General features: G+C 41.9%; 1 pseudogene; it reads right to left on the minus strand.

Moving 5' to 3' along the window:
• The window catches only part of LOC113178370 (E3 ubiquitin-protein ligase RNF213-like), a 105,846-nt pseudogene that overhangs the window by 55,065 nt on the left and 30,730 nt on the right, over nt 1-20,051 (minus strand).

Raw genomic sequence — 20,051 nt, forward strand, 5'->3', positions numbered from 1 at the left:
AACTCCACGAAGCTGCACAACTCATACCTGGGGCATGATCCTTAGTGAGGCCATCAATAGACACTAAGTAAACATCTAGGGCCTGCTCCACTTCCTGCCTTCAGTTAGGACTCCAGGACACCTTTTCTTTTGTAGGATATGATGACACCGCTGACCAACATCTAACCTTTACCAAACAATTCCCAGGCACTGTACTAGGCTTGTGTGTACCTTATTTCCTTTAATCCACAAACATTATCACTTAAACAAAAACAGGTTCAGTTGGTAAAAAAAATATGTAGATGATTAATTATTTTAAAAAATTGAGATAATTCTCTTGAGTTAATTACCAATCAAAGATTGTACATCAAAGGAGACTCAGGAGTACAAGCAGTACAGTTCTGGATGCTATCAGGAGGTGTCCTGCCAGGCCTCTGTGGTGCACCAGTGCTGCTCCTGCTCCATCTACTTGGCCTTTCTTATCTCCCCTCCCCCACCCTCTATCTAATCTGTACAACCACATAGGCTGCCCAGCCCTAGACTTGGAGAGAAATGCACAGCTTCCGAAAGCTTGCTGCAGCAACATCCCCTTATGTGCAAGAGCTTGCCTAGTCCTCTAGCAGAATGAGTTGGAAGGCACAAAAGGAGTCAAGATACTGAAGAAAATGACACCAGCATCCAAAGATGGAGAGAGCAGAAAAGAAAACAGTTTTAACCAGAACTCTGAAAAGCCGCCCTGATGTAAACTCCTGGAAGCAGACGCTGCCCCCCACCTAACACACGCAAGTGATTAAGGCAGGATGTCCTCAAGTTCAGGAACAAAACTTGGCAAACACTTGAAACCGAGCTACCCGCATACCTCCCAGAGCCTCGTGCAGCCAGCTGACCAGCTCCTTCTGCAGGGCCAGCTCTTCTAGACACTGGCAGTGGGGCTCACTGATATCCTGTAGCAGCTTCTTGGCCTGGATGAGCTGTGGGCTGATCTGGTCCAGTCTCTCATGACGGGTGGCCTCGAAGTCATCAGTCTGAAAGATGAAGCTCTGCTGAGGGCTATACCAGAGACCACGCATGCCTGCCTTCCCACATGCCTGGACAAGAAGACGCTACAGCAAGAGTGTGACACACTCGTGCACCAAAAATAGTATGACCTCCATGGCCCTCTTTGCTACACTGCAGAAGCTACTGTCCACAGTTACCCAGTGCCATGAGGAAGCCTTCAAGGACTTTGAAACCTGTTCTGCACAGCAGCCCTGCCAGTTCTGGGCTTCTCTGTTTGTGAGAGTAACAGATGTGCTAAAAGTTTCAAGATTAGGTATAGACAATTCCACACTCTGCTAAATTTTAAGCACTATCATGCCTGTCTCTATTGAAACATAGGCCACACACACTTTAAAAATGTGAGGCTAAAAACAGGAAGGAGAAACTCAGGCCTGACCTACGACAGGAGTAATGTATCATTTGGTACTTCCTGCTGGAACTAGGAAAGGTACCTGGACAATTGACAAAATATTTCCTTTTGTGCTTTTATAACCTAATGAAATAAGATTCCTCTGGAAAGAGTATGGTTTCTCTATCCTGAATTTTTGGTTCTCAGATCGAGCCAAGAAAACTCACTAGCTAAGGAACAGTTACACTATCTCAAGCAAAGGTAAAAATGCAGGCCATGGAATGTTCCAGCCTCAGTGCAGCCCAGACAGAGCCTTTCAGGGGGGCTGCCACACTGCCCGTCCCAGAATCCCTGGGGCTTCCAAGGAGTCTGAGGTAGGCCCCCACCTCACAGGAGTCCCCAGAAAATAACTTACAAAGTTTATTAAAGTGTAAAGAACACTGAAGTCACCAGTCAATCCAAAATCCTTTTTGACCTTGCAGATGACTTTGGCTGAGCTGATTGCCTGGTGCAGGCTATGGTACTCCTTGATCTGCTCAACACGCTCTGAGATCCAGCCCCTCTGGGCCTGGGGGTCTACTTCACACATGATCTGGAGGTCCAAAGTCAGGTCATTGTATTTATCTACAAAGTCTTTGAAGATGACATCAATTTCTGCAAAGGTGACATCTCCTGACTTCAGATCCTCATATAGTTTCATGAACCTTTGGTAACAAGGCGAGTACAAGTACTGATAGGCCTCTGTAAGTGCAAGGGGTTGACTTTTATATTCCCCTTTGGGATCGTTCAATGACTCTGCTGCTTCTTCCCAGAAGATCTGGAAGATGTGGCTGTCTGTCAGTAAGTCTATCCTTTCAGCCATTTTCTGGATCTTGGGGCCTAGGTTGTAGTGTGTCATCTGCTTACAGGCCGAAGACAATGGCTGGCTCAAACTCATGATTTCATTCAGTCTTTTGCAATTCAGGTCTTCCATGTGTCTTGCTTCAATCTCTCCAAAATCCACTTTGGAAACCACAAGGAAACATGGAAGTTAAACTGCTAGTCATGGTAGCATCTTATTTTACTTTCCCAGTATTTCTAATCACTGCCTTAAGAAAACTAAGTGAACACCATTGCTGGGATTTTTGTCACAGGAAGAATTCATCCCTCCTCCCCTCCACCCTGCTGTGGCTCATTCATCAGTTTTCAAGATAAATAACAGATTGTAAGCTCTTGTGTGGAAAGGACAATTGGAAACACATATCCATCTCCTTTCCTCCCAAATCTGTCTCCAGTGACAGATTAGAAATTGCTTTTTCAAAGATCATAACCACCAGGAATGAGGAGAGTAGAAAAGGAGCCCAATAGCAACATACACTGGGAAGTAGAAAGATGACCACACCAAATGATACTCCTGGGGCCTGAAAACACAGACCCTGAGGCCACAGTAGACATGAGCTCAGCCAGGCCAAGCACAAGCTCCTGGTAGGCAAGGACACTAGTTTCTAAGGTCACCCTAGACTGGAGGAGGCAGAGAGGGAACAGGAAGTGAGTTCAAAGTCTGTTTAAGAAGCAGTTGGTAAGAGTCCATCCCCACCATGGAGGCTGCCCTCTGCCTGGCAAGGGACAGGAAGGACCACCTGCAGGGCTCTCAGGCCTGGAGGCCACTTCTAGACACACACCTGTCTTGGGCAGTTACAAAGGACAGGGAGTATTCAATTTAAGAACCAAGAGGACCACACAGCCACCAGGGCAGGAGAACTGGAGTAGAGGAGCTCACCCTCCTACACTCCCTCTTGGATCCAGAAACATGGCAGCAGGCAGGGGGCTGCAAAAGTGACCAGCCCACAAGAGAAGCCCTCAAGGACCAAGTCAATTCAAGGGCAGCCACAGAGCCTCGGGGCCATGGCCCAGAAGCCCTTAGCCTGTCAATCCACTTGTGGTGACTGTCTTTATAGACACAGACAAACAAAAATCTCCAGCCAGAATAGAAAAAGCTTTAACAGGGGGAACATACCAAAAACCCAATAGGGCTGATGTAGCTCAGTGGTAGAATGCTTGCCTAGTATTCTAGCATGTGTGAGGCATGGAGTTTGATGCTCAGTGCCAAATAAAAAAAACAAAAAGAAAAGGCTAGGTTTGTTTCATCCTCAGCATGCAATAAAGAAAAGAAAGGGGGAAAAACCAACAGAGAGAAGCAAATTGAATGAAGTGGAAAACTATGCAAGGAAAAGAAAAATCTTTAAAAATACCAATAATCTCCAAAAGATAAGATACTTCAACCATGATCCATGACAACAGCATAGTATATAAATGGATCTTTAAAGAAAAAAGGGAGGGGCTGCAGTTGTGGCTCAGTGGTAGAAAGCTCACCTAGTGCGTGAGGCACTTGATTTGAACCTCAGCAATACATAAAGATAAATAAATAAAGGTATTGTGTTCGTTTACAACTAAAAAAAATTAGAAAAAAAAAGTGCTGGTGTGGTGGCATATGCCTGTAATTCCAGCAGCTTGAGAGGCTGAGGCGGGAGGATCATGAGTTCAAACCCAGCTTCAACAAAAGCGAGATGCAAAGCAACTCAGTGAGACTCTGTCTCTGAATAAAATACAAGGAGCAGATGACAGCGACCTCAGCCTTTCTGCCACACAGAAGGAAGTGGAGCAGACAACAGCGACCCCAGCCCACTCTATGGTAGGAGGAGAGCGACCATGCTATGTCTCCATCTGCTGATGCATGCAGTGGCTTTTCCCCTGGCTTCCATTTAGTGACAACAGGCAGGACCAACAAGACCATATTTCAGGTTCCTGCAGGCAAGGAATTGGTAATCACTACAAGATTATAAGTTAGAAATTATAATACCTCGAATCCGCAATGCTAGAGAGGAAGACACATGGACGACATGAAGAAACAAGGGAAGAAAGTGCTTGAAACACACCAAGCTGATACAATAATAGATTCCATTGACATTCCATTCCAAATGTACATAATTAAAATGATCTGCAGAGCAAAGAATGAATTAAAAGAGCAAATACAAGCAACAATTGACTGCTCCACCAAAGAGATTGAGAGGAAATACAGGTAACAAAAAGTTACTTCAAGAAAATCATAGAGACTGTGAAAAAAAAAAAAAACGGAAATCCTTGAAATGAAGGAAAACAATAAACCAAATAAAAAATTTAATAGAAAGCACCAGTAGACTAAATCACTTGGAAGACAGAACCTTAGGCAATGAAGACAAAATATATAATCTTGAAAATAAAGTTGACCATATAGTGATGATGGTGAGAAACTGTAAAGAGAACCTTCAAGAATTATGGGAAAACATGAAAAGGCCAAATATAAGAATTACTGGGATAGGGGAAGGCACTGAGATACAAACCAAAGGAATGCACAATCTCTTCAATGAAGTAATAACAGGAAATCTCCCAAGCATGAAGAATGAATTGGAAAAATCAAAAACAAGAGGCTTACAGGACAGCAAATATACAAAATTACAACAGATCCACACCAAGGCACATTATAATGAAAATGCCTAGCATATAGAAAAAGGATAGAATTTTAAAAGCCACAAGATTAAAGTTTCAGATTACATATAGGGGGAAAACAATTTGGATCTCAGCAGATATCTCAGCTGAGACCTTCAAAGCTAGGAGATCCTGGAACAACGTATATCAAGCTCTGAAAGAAAATGGATGCCAACCAAGAATCTTCTACCCAGCAAAATTAAGCTTCAGATTTGATGATGGAATAAAAATCTTCCATGATAAAAATTAAAAGAATTTACAATGAGAAAGCCTACACTACAGAATATTCTTGACAAAATGTTCCATGAGGAAGAAATGAAAAATAACAATAAAAATCAGTAAAAGGAGGAACCACACTAAAGGAAAATCCAATCAAAGGAGAAACCAAGTCAACTTAAAAACCAAAAATAAACCAAAATGACCAGGAATACAAACCATATCTCAATAATAATCCTGAATGTGAATGGTCTAAACTCATCAATCAAAAGACATAGATTTACAGATTGGATTAAAAAATCCAAAACCATGCTGCTTTCAAGAGACTCATCTCATAGGAAAAGACATTCACAGGTGAAAGGTGAAAGGATGGGGAAAAAACATACCACTCACATAGGCCATGTAAACAAGCAGGGGTTTCCATTCTAATAAAGGATAAAGTGGACATGAAACCAAAGGTAGTCAGAAGAGGTGAAGAAGGACATTTGACACAGCTTAAGGGGACCATATATCAACAAAACATAACAATCATAAATGTCTATGCCGCAAACGATGGAAGTTCTATGTATATCAAACAAACCCTTCTCAATTTCAAGAAGAAATTGATCACAACACAATCATACTGGGTGACTTTAGCACACCTGTCTCACCTCTGGATAGATATTCCAAACAAAAACTAAACAAAGAAACTACAGAACTCAATAATACAATTAAATGATTTATATATAACAGACATATATAGAGTATTTCATCAATCATCGAGTAAATACATCTTCTTCTCAGAAGCACACAGACCCATCTCTAATATAGACCATATATTAGGCCACAAAGCAACTCTCAGCAAATGCAAAAAAAAAAAATACAGATACTACTCTGTATTCTATCATATCATAAGGAAATGAAAGCAGAAATCAATAATAAAATAAAAAATAAAAGCTACTCCAACACTTGGAGACTAAATAATATGATATTAGAAGATAAATGGGTAGCAGAAGACATCAAAGATCAGTTAAAAAAATTCTTAGAGGTAAATGAGAATATCAACACATCATATCAAAATCTCTCGGACACTATGAAGGCAGTGCTAAGAGGAAAGTTGATTGCAGTAAGCTCATTCATTAAAAGAATAAAAAAGTCAACAAATAAATGACCTAACATTACATCTCAAAGCCCTTGAAAAAGAAGAACAATTCAACACCCAAAGTAGTAGAAGACATGAAATAATTAAAATCAGAGCTGAAAACAATGAAATTAAAACAGAAGAGAGAATTCAAAAAGTTGACAAAATGAAATGCTGGTTCTTCTAAAATATAAATGAAATTAATAAACCCTTAGCCAGGATAACAAAGAGAAAGAGAAAGAAAATTCAATTTACTAAAATTCCTGATGAAAAAGGAAATATCATGATGGACATTATTGAAATACAGAAGATTATTAGAAACTATTTTGAAATTTATACTCCAATAAAATAGAAGATCTTGATGACACCAAAAAATTTCTAGAAACATATGATCTATTCTATCTGAATCGGGAGGACATACACAATTTAAATAGATCAATTTCAAGCAAGGAAATAGAAAACACCATCAAAAGCCTACCAATCAAGAAAAGCCCAGGACCAGATGAATTTTCAGTCGAGTTCTACAAGACTTTCTAAGAAGAAATAATATTAGTGCTCCTCAAATTATTCCATGAAACAGAAAGGGAGGAAACCCTTCCAAACTCATTCTATGAGGCTAACATCACCCTAATACCAAAACCAGACAAAGACACATCAAGGAAAGAAAACTTCAGACCGATATCCCTGATGAACAGATACAAAAATTCTCAATAAAATCCTGCCCAATCTCATACAAAAACATATTAAAAATATAGTGCACCACGATCAAATGGGGTTCACCCCAGGGACGCAAGGTTGGTTCAACATATGGAATCAGTAAATGTAATACATTACATAAATAAACTTAAAGACAAGAATCATATGATCATCTCGATAGATGCAGAAAAAGCATTTGACAAAATACAGCACACTTTCATGTTCAAAACACTAGAAAAACTGGGAATATTAGGATCATACCTCAACATTGTAAAAGCTATCTATGTTTAGCCCAAGGCCAGCATCATTCTAAATGAAAATAAATAAATAAATAAAAGCATTCCCTCTAAAAACTGGAACAGGACAGGGATGCCCTCTTTTACCACTTCTATTTAACATAGTCCTTGAAATTCTAGGCAGAACAATCAGAAAAAACAGAAGTAATTAAAGGGATATGCATAAGAAAAGAAAAACGCAAACTATTTCCCCAACAACATGATTCTATATATAGAAGATCCAAAAAATTCCACCAGAAAACTCCGAGAACTAATAAATTAATTCAGCAAAGTAGCAGAATATAAAATCAATACCCATAAATCAAATGCATTTCTATACATAAGTGATTAACCCACTTAAAGAGAAATTAGAAAAACTACCCCATTCAAAATAGCCTCAAAAAATACAAAATACTTGTGAATCAACCTAACAAAAGAGGTGAAAGACCTGAAAACTACAGAACACTAAAGAAGGAAATTGGAGAAGACCTTAGAAGATGGATAGATCTCCCATGCTCTTGGATAGGCAGAGTTAATATTGTCAAAAGGGCATACTACTCAAACTGTTACATAGTTTTAATGCAATTCCTATTAAAATCCCAATGACATTCTTCATAGAAGTAGAAAAAGCAATCATGAAATTCACTTGAAAAAATAAGAGACCCAGAATAGCCAAAGCAATCCTTAGCAAGAAAAGTGAAGCAGGGGGCATCACAATACCAGACCTTAAACCATACTGCAGAAAAATAATAACAAAAACAGGTTAGTATTGGCACCAAAATAGACATGTAGACCAATGGTACAGAATAGAAGATACATAGACCAACCCATATAAATACAGGTTTCTCATGCTAGACAAAGGTACCAAAGACATACACTGCAGAAAGGATAGCCTCTTCAACAAATGGTGCTGGGAAAGCTGGAAATCCTCTGTAGCAAAATGAAATTAAACTTCTATTTCTTACCATGCATAAAACTCAACTCAAAGTGTATCAAGGACCTAGGAATTATACCAGAGACACTGTACCTAACAGACAAAAAAGTAGGCCCAAATCATCATGTCAGATTAGGCCCCGACTTCCTTAACAAGACTCTTAAGGCATGAGAAATAAAATCAAGAATCAATAAATGGAATGGATTCAAACTCAAAAACTTGTTCTCAGCAAAAGAAACAATCAGTGAGGTATGGGAGCAGAATTTTACCACACACACGCCAGATAGAACACTAATTTCCAAGATATAGAAATAATTCAAAAACCTCAATACCAAAAAAAAAAGAAAGAAAGAAAAGAAAAAAAGAAAGAAAGAAAACCTAAACAACCCAGTCAATTAATGGGATAAGGAACTGAACAGACACTTCTCAGAAGAAGATATACAATCGATCAACAAATATATAAAAAAAAAACTGTTCAACATCTTTAGTAATTAGAAAAATGCAAATCAAAACTACTCTAAGATTTCATCTTACCCCAATCAAAATGACAGTTATCAAGAATATAAGCAATAATGAGTGTTGGCAAGGATGTGGGGAAAAAGGTACACTCATACATTGCTGGTGGGACTGCAAATTGGTGTATCCACTTTGGAAAGCAGTAAGGAGATTCCTCTGAAAATTTGGAATGGAATCACCATTTGATCCAGCTATTCTATTCCTCAGTCTACACCCAAAGGACTTAGAATCAGCATAGTATAGTGACATAGCCACAAAAATGTTTATAGCAGCTGAATTCCCAATAGCTAAACTGTGGAACCAACCTAGAGGCCCATCAAAAGATGAATGAATAAAGAAACTGTGGTATACACATACACACACACACACACACACACACACACACACAATGGAATATTACTCAGCATCAAAAGAGAATAAAATTGTAGCATTTGTAGGTAAATGGATGGAGTTGGAGAATATAATGCTAAGCAAAGTAAGCCAATCCCAAAAAACTAAAGGTGGAATGTTTTCTCCCTTTAGAGGATGCTGATCTATGATGGGGGGGGGCGTGGGAAGAATGAAGGATCTTTGGATTGGGCAAAGGGGAGGCTGGGGAGAGGTTATGAGGGTAGAAAAGACGGTAGAATGAGATGGGCATCATTACCCTATGTACATGTATGATTGCACAAATGATGCATCTCTACAAAATATACAACCAGAGAATTGAAATGTTGTACTCCAGTTGTGTATGATAAATTGAAATGCATTCTGCTACCATATATAACTAAGTAGAATAAAAAAAATGAATATAATAATAAAAAAGAAATTACTCAGCCCACCAATAAAAGATATAATCCATGCTTATACAATTACATCAAAGTGAATTCTACTCTCATGTGTAACTAAAAAGAACCAACAAAATGCAATCTCAAAAAAAAAATCAGCATACTACAGTGATTCAACCACATCTATGTTTATAGTAGCTCAATTCACAATAGATAAGCAATGGAGCCAACCTCAGTGCCCTTGGACAAATGAATAAAGAAAATGTGGGGGGCTGGGATTGTAGCTCAGCGGTAGAGCACTCCCCTAGCACGGGTGGGACCAGGTTCGATTCTCAGCACCATATAAAAAAATAAAATAAAGGCATTGTGTTGTGTCCATCTACAAAAAAAAATCTCTCTCTCTCTCTCTCTCTCTCTCAAAAATGTGGTAAATGTACACAATGGAGTGTTACAATTACTCAGTTATAAAGAAAAATGGTTTTATGGTATTTTTTTGGTTAATGAGTGAAAATGGAGACTATCATAAGTTAAATAAGCCACAGTCCAAAAGTTAAAGGTTGAATATTATGTCTGATATGTGGAAAGTAATCCAAAATCAGGGGGGGGGTCATTAAAAATAATAAAAGTAAGATCAGAAGAGTAGACAAAGATGAAAGAATATAAGGGAGGAGAGAAGGGATAGGAAAAGTCAGTGGAATGAATGCAACCTAAATTTCCTATATACCTGTGTGTATATACCATGAATATACCACAGTGAATCTCACCATCATGTATATCCACAAGAAACTAATTTTAAAAAACTCTTAAGTAAATAGCAAAATGATCAGTAGAGTAGAGGGAAGGGAACAGGGAATGGGAGGAAATTAAGGTAAAGAAAAATACTGGGGATGAATTAGAACAAATTATATTCCATGCTTTTAAAATTATGCCAGTATATTCTATTTCTATGTATAACTAAAAAGAACCAATAAAAAGAATTTTTTTCTTTTATTTTTTTATTTCTTTATTTCTAAATAAATAAAATACAAAATAGGGCTGGGGATGTGGCTCAGTGTTTAAGTGCACTTGAATTCAGAGTTCAGAGGGTTTTTGGTACCAATACCTGGTACCAAAAAAAAAAAAAAAAAAAGAAAGAAAGAAAAATAAAAATAAAAAAGGGAGTGTCTTCAAATTAAATATATGTGAGAGCTGAAATGAAGAGTTCAATGCCAAGGCTGCACAAGAAGGTTGAGGAGAAGGCTCAGGAAGCAAAGCCCAAACAGGAGAGTTGTTATGAGAATCAGGCAACTGTTCCAGGAGGCCCAGCAGCTGATGATGTGAACCCAGCAAGAAGGAAACCACAATAAACCAATTCATGAGAACTCCCTAGAGTTCTAAGACTAGATCTCCAGCTGACAAAGATCTGCCAGTGCCCAGTCCTGGAGATGGAAAAGGGATCAACAGTCAAGCACAGTTTTATGACATTTTCAGGACACCAGGGCCAGAGAGCTCTCCAGAGCATCCCGGGAAGGACAGTAAACCTCACACAGAGGATCAGTAGTGAGGCTGCATCTGATGGCCCAATGCAGCACTCAAGCAGCACTCTGAAGGAAACTCTGTCCCCAGCCAAATGATCAACCTACAGCAGGGGCACAGTTCTATATCTGGCCTCCTGTGCCCCCATCCCAGCAAGCAGCAGATGCCACCCTCTGTCAAACAGGATTCAAGTGCAGGCCATGGATGCAGGACTTGTCCTACCAGCCCGGAGGCACAAGGCAACCCTGCTAGGCAAGGGGAGATTGAGGGCCACCTCCCCACCAGGGAAAATAAGCCCTTAGTCTGGGAGACTTTTCAGAGACATCCACTCATATAGCTGATATAGTTCGGGGTTGAATTCAAACTAAACACAATGAAAAAGGGGGAAAAGTTAATGACAAGACAAGAAATGCAATTCCACCAGCTACAGAAATCTTGTGCCAAAACCGTGGATTAGTCATGGTCCATGGCACGGTCCGCTTGTGGATCCTGTGTTCACACCATGGCGAAGGCCTAACACTAAAGAATGAGCCAGTAACTCAGGACACCACTGGGAGTGACAGAGCAGCAAGAAGCCTCATGTGCAGGGTACAGACTGGAGAAAGATCTACGCCTCTCCTCCATGGGTAGCCAGAACAGGACAGTGACACTAGGAAATTGCAGATGTCTATGGGCGTGGAGGTACACAACAAGAATGTACAAGCTGAAGCTGCTTCCCTGGGCAAATGCATTGAAAACTGGGCTAAGAACATGTTTTAAAAGCTTCTCCCTGCCAAATAAGGCCGCACTATTTGTGGCCTGCTTCTGTCCCCATCATAGCTCTCGAGGGTGGCCCAGCGTGACTGCGGGAGCAGTACCTTGGACGAGGTGCTTCACCTTCCCACACAGCCTCAGGAGGCTGTCCACCTGTCTCTTCTCTCTCTTCAGAAACATGACTTCATCCATCCTCCAGTCCAGTGTCTCTTCCATGTCACATTTTTTCTCTTGCAATGAAAAATTTTTTCTCTCTGGAAAATAATGACAAAATCAGCCAAAGGAAACAAACTTCATGGCACCCCTTTCTCTTCCTAGGAGTGCCCCCACAGTCACCACCAGAAGGACAGAGAGGCCTCCACTCAGTGGCATGGATAAGGACAACCAGCACACATGTGAACATGGGCTTCTTACCAGCCTGGCCTCAGCTCACCTAACTGCCACAGGTCCAGAAACTGACTTTTGTGCTTCAGGATCAGCTCCAACCGTCCAACCAATATGGACCCATCCAGGACATCACCAGCAACCTCTGCGAAGACAGAGCTGGCAGCAGCCATCAACCTCTTGGCGTCCTCTGTGATGTTGGCTAAGAGCATCTCATCTGTCCCTGAGAAGATAAGGAGTACAGTGAGCTGGTTGAATTCAAACTAAACACAATGGAAAAGGGGGAAAAGTTAATGACAAGACAAGAAATGCAATTCCACCAGCTACAGAAACCTTGTACCAAAACCGTGGAATAGTCATGGTCCACGGCTGGTGTGAGGTTCTAAAAACAAGGAGAGGGGGCAGCCCCCTCTCCTTGTTTTTAGAACCTCACACCAGCCCCATGCCCACGTGGCTCCGGCAGCAGTGAGTTTTGTTTCCAGATGTGCTGATGCCTCATTCATCTGTGCATGTACCTGTGAGGTTCAGGTCTTACCCTAGTGCATCTCCTGACTGGGAGGACAAGACCCTCCCAATGGCCAAAGTCAGCCAGGAGAACCACAGTGCTCAAGGTTGAAGGCCTGAGTCCATGCTACAGTGAACATATTTCTTGGACTGCACATGATGTCCTTTGAAATTCACCTGTCTTGGGAATCCCTGCAGTAGTACAAAAATAAACTGCAACAGGACAAGCTCATACATAAGAGGCCACTCCATGGGTGCAGTGAAGCATCTGCATAACACCAAGGAAGGAGACAGATCCTCGCTGAAGCTTCATGCTCTGCCTATGCCTGTCTGAGGATCAAAACCTGGAACATGAGCTTTTGGAACAACTTAGAGGGCAACAATTTAAAATGTGCTTAGTTTAACTGCCAGACTATTTATCTCACAGTAATATGAGGCCCATAGAGTAGTATGAGAAGAGCAAGTTTATCTTTACCATTAAAAACAAAGACAGCAGAGAGCTGGGATGCAGCTTGATGGTGGGGTGCTAGGCTCGTAGGCATGAGGCCCTGGTTCAGTCCCCAGCTTCACACATACAGACTTTCATTCATAATTACAAAAACATGGACACAGCTGAGATGAACTTCAGGGGAGAATGGACCAACCCAGGCACATCCAGACAAGGGAGCTTTGCTCAGTTATAAAAGTAACAGAACAATGAAGCCAGGAAAAGACAAGGAGGAGCCTTAGATGCATACTGCTGAGTATGTGGAGTGTAACACGATATAGTCTTCCCCAGCAGACTGCTATGGCCCGTGCACACAGCAGCCACCTTCAGGACCACATGCTACTCCTATTTGTCTCCTGGCATGGAAGGACACAACTGGTTTGGCTCAAACAATCATCTGCCCTGGGTTTTTATTGCCACACCCAGAGTTTTTCCACTACAAGATCTGAATCTAGCAATTTTATGCATAAACCTGCACCATCATTTCCAGGGCAATCAATGCACAACACCTGGGAAGGCAATGGCTGAAGAGTCACTTCATGTTTTGTTAGTTATCAATATTAGTCTCAACCTGTGACAGATGGGCTTCACAGGGAGGCAAGCTGGGCTTGGATTTGAGTTCCAAACACTTGTTATCTTTGAAATAGTAAGTCTCCAACACCCTGGGTAAGCAACCTGCCCTGGGCACTTCCATTCCCTCAACTGGAAATCATGGGCCTTGGGGACTTTCAAGGGGCTGCTTCAAGGACAGTGTGTCCCCCCAGGAGCAGGTATTCAGCAGGCACTCAGCAGAAAATGGCTCTGGTGCTAGATGCTCTTTATGCCTATCACCTGCCTGGGCATCTCTGCCCATCCTGCCTTTACCAAACCTCAGCACATGCAGGCTGAGGATCAGGTCAAGTACCTTGCCCTGTTCTATTGCCCAAGGAAGGACAGCAACTCCAACCAGCCCTGCACGCACCGTACAATTTGAAGAGCTGCTTCACATCTGGCCCCGTAAGCAGGTATTCAAGAATCTCATCCAGGCCTTCTCTGTTGTTGCTGGGCCAGGACTTGGTGATCACAGCAGACACAAGGCTGCCAAATTTCTGCAAATCATGACAAGAGACTCCCTCTAGGACACTGATCCGAGACTAAAAGAAAATGAATTAAAAAGAGAGAATTTAGAAGATTTTACTGATTTATTTTTTAATGACATAAGTTAGCACCCAATAGCATTTCAGAAATCTACTGAAGCTAGCTTTATAGTGCCTCCAAAAAAAAAAAAAAAAAACACACAGAAGAGAGGCTTGGGATATCCCCCTGATAAAGGGGGAGTTTAGCTTATCAGAGGCCCTAGGTTTCATCCTCATACTGCAAAAAGAAAAAGAACAGAAAATGTAAAATACTTAATGTTTCCTAGAGCATATCCATTCCCCTGTGGCCTGGTTCCATATGTGAGGTGCCAGAGATTTGAAGATGCACACATACGAATGAACATACCCCAACAACCCCAAGTCACATGCCCTCCCAGCTCACTGCCAGCTTCTATATTTCTCTTAGACTTGCCTGCAAAGAAAAATACCAAAAGCAAGATGAGGAAAACTTTACTACGTTGTACGTTTTATATCCTGAGCTGCCCTCAAACACCACTGACACTTCAATTCTCCTTCTGATGCTTCACCAAGAAACAAAACACTTTTCTTCTTTGGGTTCACATTTTTACAAAAAAAAAAAAAAAAGTTTCAGTAATCAGTACAAAACACTGGGTGAACTAACAACAGATACTTTTTGACATTTAAAAGGATAAAAGAAAACATTAACTAGCAATAAATAAAAAGTTATAGACCATGGGAAGTGAGATTTATCCCAGGAATAAAACCATGTTTTAGCATCAAAAATCAGTTAATAAGCCTGGTGTGGTGACACATGCCTGTAATCCCAGCAGCTGGCTAGGCTGAGGCAGGAGGATCAAAAGTTGGAGGCTAGATTCAGCAATTTAGTGAGGCTCTGTCTCAAAATGAAAAACAAAAAGTGCTGACAATGTGGCTCAGAGATAAAGCACCCCTGGGTCCAATCTCTAGTGTCACATATACAGACTTAAAAACATGAATACATCACACCAATAGAAAAAAAGTGACACAATCATTTTAATAGATGCAGAACACGTATCAGACAAAATTCCAAGAACAAGACCAGGATGACCAATTTCACTCCTTTGTCAGTCCCAGAGTTGCTATCCGGGGCAATTAGGCATGAAAAAGGAAAAAAAAATGTATTGGGATTGGAAAGGAAGTACTATCCTCAAAGGCAGATAACATGTTCACCTACATTGAAACCTCAAAGAAACTATTCTCCCATGTATGCTCTGCTAGAGCCAAGAAACAAGCCTGCCAAGCTGCAGGTCACAGAGATGAGGTGTAGCCCTGTTTCCAAGTGCTAGTGATGAACAATCTGAAAACAAAATTGAGAAAATAATTTTAAAAAAATTTTTTTAGTTGTAGATGAACACAATCAACAAATGGGACTTACTCAAACTAAAAAGTTTTTTCTCAGCAAAAGAAACAATAAGAGAGGTAAATAGGGAGCCTACATCATGGGAACAAATCTTTACTCCTCACACTTCAGATAGAGCCCTAATATCTTTACTTTTTTTATTTTTTTATGTGGTGCTGAGGATCAAACCCAGTGTCTCGTATGTGCTAGGCAAGCGCTCTACCACTGCATCACAACCTCAGCCCTGAGAATATAATTGGTCACAATAGCAAAGGAATAAAGAACTTAGGAATAAATTTCACAAAAGAAATGCAGACCTCACTATTTGCAAACCGCAAACCATTGTTGAAAGAAATTAAAGACCAATATAAATGGGGAGACATTCTAGGTTCAGAGACCATGAGATGTGACATTTTTAAGAGGTCAACACTCCCCAAACTGACCTACAGATTCAAAGCCATCCCTGTCAGAATCCCAGCTGCTTTCCTTGCAGAAATTGACAAACTGATTCCAAAATTCATATGGAATCCCAAGGGATCCAGAAGAGCAAACAATGTCAAAGAGGATAATGAATCAGGAAAATACATGCTTCTAAATTTTACGACCTACTTGAACGAAATGGCAGTGGAGACATGGACAGATGTGAGGTGAACCCTCACAGCTGCGGTCAACAGACTTTTTGATAAGAGTGCCAAGATCACTCAAGGGGTGAAGTACAGTGCCTTCCTCAAATGGTCTGAAACACCTGGATCTCCACATGCAAGAGAATGTACCTGGACCCTTACCTCATACCACATAGAAAAAGGAATTAATGTTAAGAACTAACACACTAGAGCTTTCAGAGGGGGTTGCTCCATGACAGAGCACATGCTTAGTATATGGTCCTAGGTTTAACACTGGTGCCAAAAGCAAAACAAAACAAAAACCTTTTAGAGGAAGACACAGGTAAATCTTGATGACCTAGAATTTAGCATTAGATTCTTTGATGTCAAAAGTACTAGCAACAAAAGAAAAAAGAATTTAGATACATTGAATTTCACCAAAAGTTAAAACCTTCCTAGGAGTGGTGGAGCACACCTGTAATCCCAGCTACTCAGGAAGCTGAGGCAGGAAGGTTCCAAGTTTGAGGTCAACCTGGGCAACTTTGTAAGACTGTGTCTCAAAATAAGAAACAAAAAGGGCTAGAGATGTAGCTGAGTGATAGATCACCCCTGGTTTCAATCTCTACTATCACAAAGAGAAAGAGAGAAAAAAAATTTAAAAATCCGTGTGCTTCTAAAAAAACCACCAAGAGTGAAAACAATCCAGAGAATGGGAGAAAATACTGGCAGATCACATATCTGACAGGAGATCTGCACCTGATTATCCAAAGAACTCTTTAAGCCACAATAAAGGAAAGACTACAGCCCAATGAACAAAATGGGCTAAAGATCTGAACAGACATTTTTCCAAAGACATCGCAAAAAGAAATAGCCAATAAACATATGAGAAGGTACCCGAGGTCATAGATATCAGAGTCATTAGAGAAACCACTCCAGACCACCAGACTGTACTTCCCAGGTCTGAGAGCAAAGGCTGTGGGGTGTGGAGAAGTCAGGACCCTCTGAAGCCGGCAACTGACATGGAAATGGTCCTGCCAGTGTGGGAATGGGCCAGACAGTCCTTCAAATCACACAGGTACTAAGTGATCCAGCCACTTCACCATAAGCATAGACAGCATGAATAGCATGTCCACAAGAACCTGTGCATGGTGGTTCACAGCAGCAGATTTATAACAGACATCAGTCAGGGAGAACTTGGGACAAACGGAACATAAAAGCACACTGCGTCCATATGATGAGCAACATGTAGCCATGAAAAAGGACAAAGTACTGACAGGTGCTCCAGCATGGAGGACCTTAAACACACACTCAATGAAGCCATGTGCTTAAGGCCACAGCCTATGTGATTTCATTCCTGAGCAGTCTGTGGAGGACGAAGGGGGATTAGGTGCTGCTGGGGAGGGGTCTGAGTCAGCATGGTGGAGGGTGGACATGGCAGCTGAAGAGCTGTGCTTTCTTTCTGAGCTGATGAGAATGTTGCCAGGTAGACTGTGCTGGTGGTACCCACACCTGCAAACACATCCCACCACCTAAGTGTGGCTTCCAAGGGTGAGCGACAGGACACGTGACTATCATGTTACTAAATCACTGAGCAAAGAGCAAATGAAAGCCTTAGAAAGTATTATTCATGTAAAAAGATGAGAATCTGTTTCCTTGGAAGAAGGGACTTCTAATTCTTGGGAATCCACTGGCCAACAATGAAGGTGAGGCCTGTGCAGGGCATGAGGTGTCCTGTAGGAAACAGAGCAGGGTGCTGGGGCCATCAGGGAGCCACAGTTGTATTGTGTGGGGACTGCTCCTGTCACGAGGTAAGACAGAACCTATACCACTTTGCAGAAAAAAGCTAAGTGAACTGATAGTATCTTTTCACCCTTTTTCTGCAGTTTTGGGAATAAAATCCAGGGCCTTGCACATGCTGGGCAAGCGCTCTACACCAACAAGGATGGAGTCTATTTATCTTCATAAGCTTCCTTCCATAGATGCTTTATCAACCTTTGGGGTCCTTTCCTGTATACCTGTTGGGCAGGAGTTAACAAACCATAATAAACCAGCAGCAACAATCACAATGGGCAGTTGGAGGCATAGCCCACCAGATAACCTGCACCAAGGCATGTGAGCATGGTTGTGGTTTTTTTTATAGCAAGCATGGCTGCCTCTGCAGCAGGAAGCCAAGTTTAATCTCAAGGAGTGGGTAGAGAGCACTGGATCACATGAGGCCCAAGCCAGGGAGGGGACACCTAGGACCCAATCCTGATCAGCACAGGCCTTGGATCTGGCAAGCACTTAGGTCCTGGAGCTGGCCATGTCAACAAGCATCTGTGAACCCAAGCATGTTTCTCAAGAAGAGATTGGTCACCTGGCATGCAGAGCTCACAGCTTCGATGACACACTTCTCAAAGCTCCTGGCCACACTGTCCTTGAGGCCAGCGGCATCCCAGTGAGGGCTGCAGAAGGCAGAGATCTGGGAGAGAGGCCTCTCCTGCAAACACAGAGGTGGGTGGGGTGTGAGTCGTTATTCTGACTCCCCTCCTCCCTGCCCTACACTAAGCATGTCCTCCCTGCCTGTCACCAGAGGAGCAAAGATGAAACCAAGTTAGTCTCTTCCCATGCTACAAAAAAGCATCCAGAACAGCAGCTTGCAAAAACATGCAAATTTTGAAAAATGAGCCATTGTTCCTCGCTTTTGTCTTGCTAAAAAGATCCATTTGATCAGGTCCTTATAAAACAGTCATGTAGAAACCAATTTTCCTGGGTTTCATTCAAAATGAAGGGCATTTTTGATTGTGTGTGTTTTCTCCATGTCATTGTGTTTAATAAGGCTGCTGCCACCTGCAGGTCCCTTGGAGCATCTGCACATGAAGTGCTTTATGACACATGTCTAGGGGCCCAGTGACAGCACAATCCCATTCCCTGGCTCTTCTCAAGAACATCACACTAGAACTCTGAAATGTTTCTGAAGTCAAACTGCAGAGGCCTGATCCGAAAGAAAAATGCAAAGCTGGGGTGGATCCCAGGGCTTGCACACACTGCACTGCTCGTAGCCCAAGGTCCTGCCAATGGTCTGGGCTCATCACCACTCTGAGGGTGTCCCTCATGTCTGTTACCTGCTTGAGCCTCCCTTCCATGTCCCCCAGCAGCGACTCCTTCCAGCCATGCTCTGCAGGAAAGTTTATTCCCACCAGCCGCCGCCAGACCTGCAAAACCCATGTATTAAGTGACAGCCACAGGGACAAGTAAACATCACAGGGATATCTTACAGAAAAGATAGCAATAGCCAGGTGTGGGGGGCACCTGTGGTCCCAGCTGCTCAGGAGGATTTTGAGTTCAAAGCCAGCCTCAGCAACTTAGAGAGGCCCTCAGGACAGGCAGCATTAGGAGGACAGGAGCCTTGGAGCAGCTGCCCTACCCATGTGCCTCTATATGTCTACCTGACATCTGGATCCAGGGTCCACCTTGGGACACATAATGCATTTACTGATCATGTCTCTTTTCTAGAGAAGTTCTCTGGCATTATCTTTTCCTGATGTTGACAATTTTGAAAAGGTCAGGCCATTCTGTAGACTTTTTCTTGACTCAATTGACTAACAGTTTTCCCATGATTACAATAGGCTTGGTTGGAACACTACTAAGTCAAGCCACATAAAAATGCACTTGGTATAGGTCAGATGTGGCCAAATGTCTGCACTTGCCACAGCTGCCCAATCAAACACCTCTAGCCTTAACAAGCAGCCCATGAGACCTGTTGGTGCTATCGGGGCTGACAGAGAGGTTAGCCCTTGATTAAGGTTTGTCTTCCAGAATTCTTCACTGTGAAAGTCGTCTTTCCTCCTCCATAAAGGCATCCGCAGTGGGGCACTGGAAATCCTGTTTCCTCTTGGAGCCCCCACTGATCTCAGGATTCCTAGGTGATACCTGCCTGCATCAGCTACTGTACCTT

The sequence above is a fragment of the Urocitellus parryii genome (assembly GCF_045843805.1).
Source record: "Urocitellus parryii isolate mUroPar1 chromosome 13 unlocalized genomic scaffold, mUroPar1.hap1 SUPER_13_unloc_2, whole genome shotgun sequence".
Taxonomy (NCBI): Eukaryota; Metazoa; Chordata; class Mammalia; order Rodentia; family Sciuridae; genus Urocitellus; species Urocitellus parryii.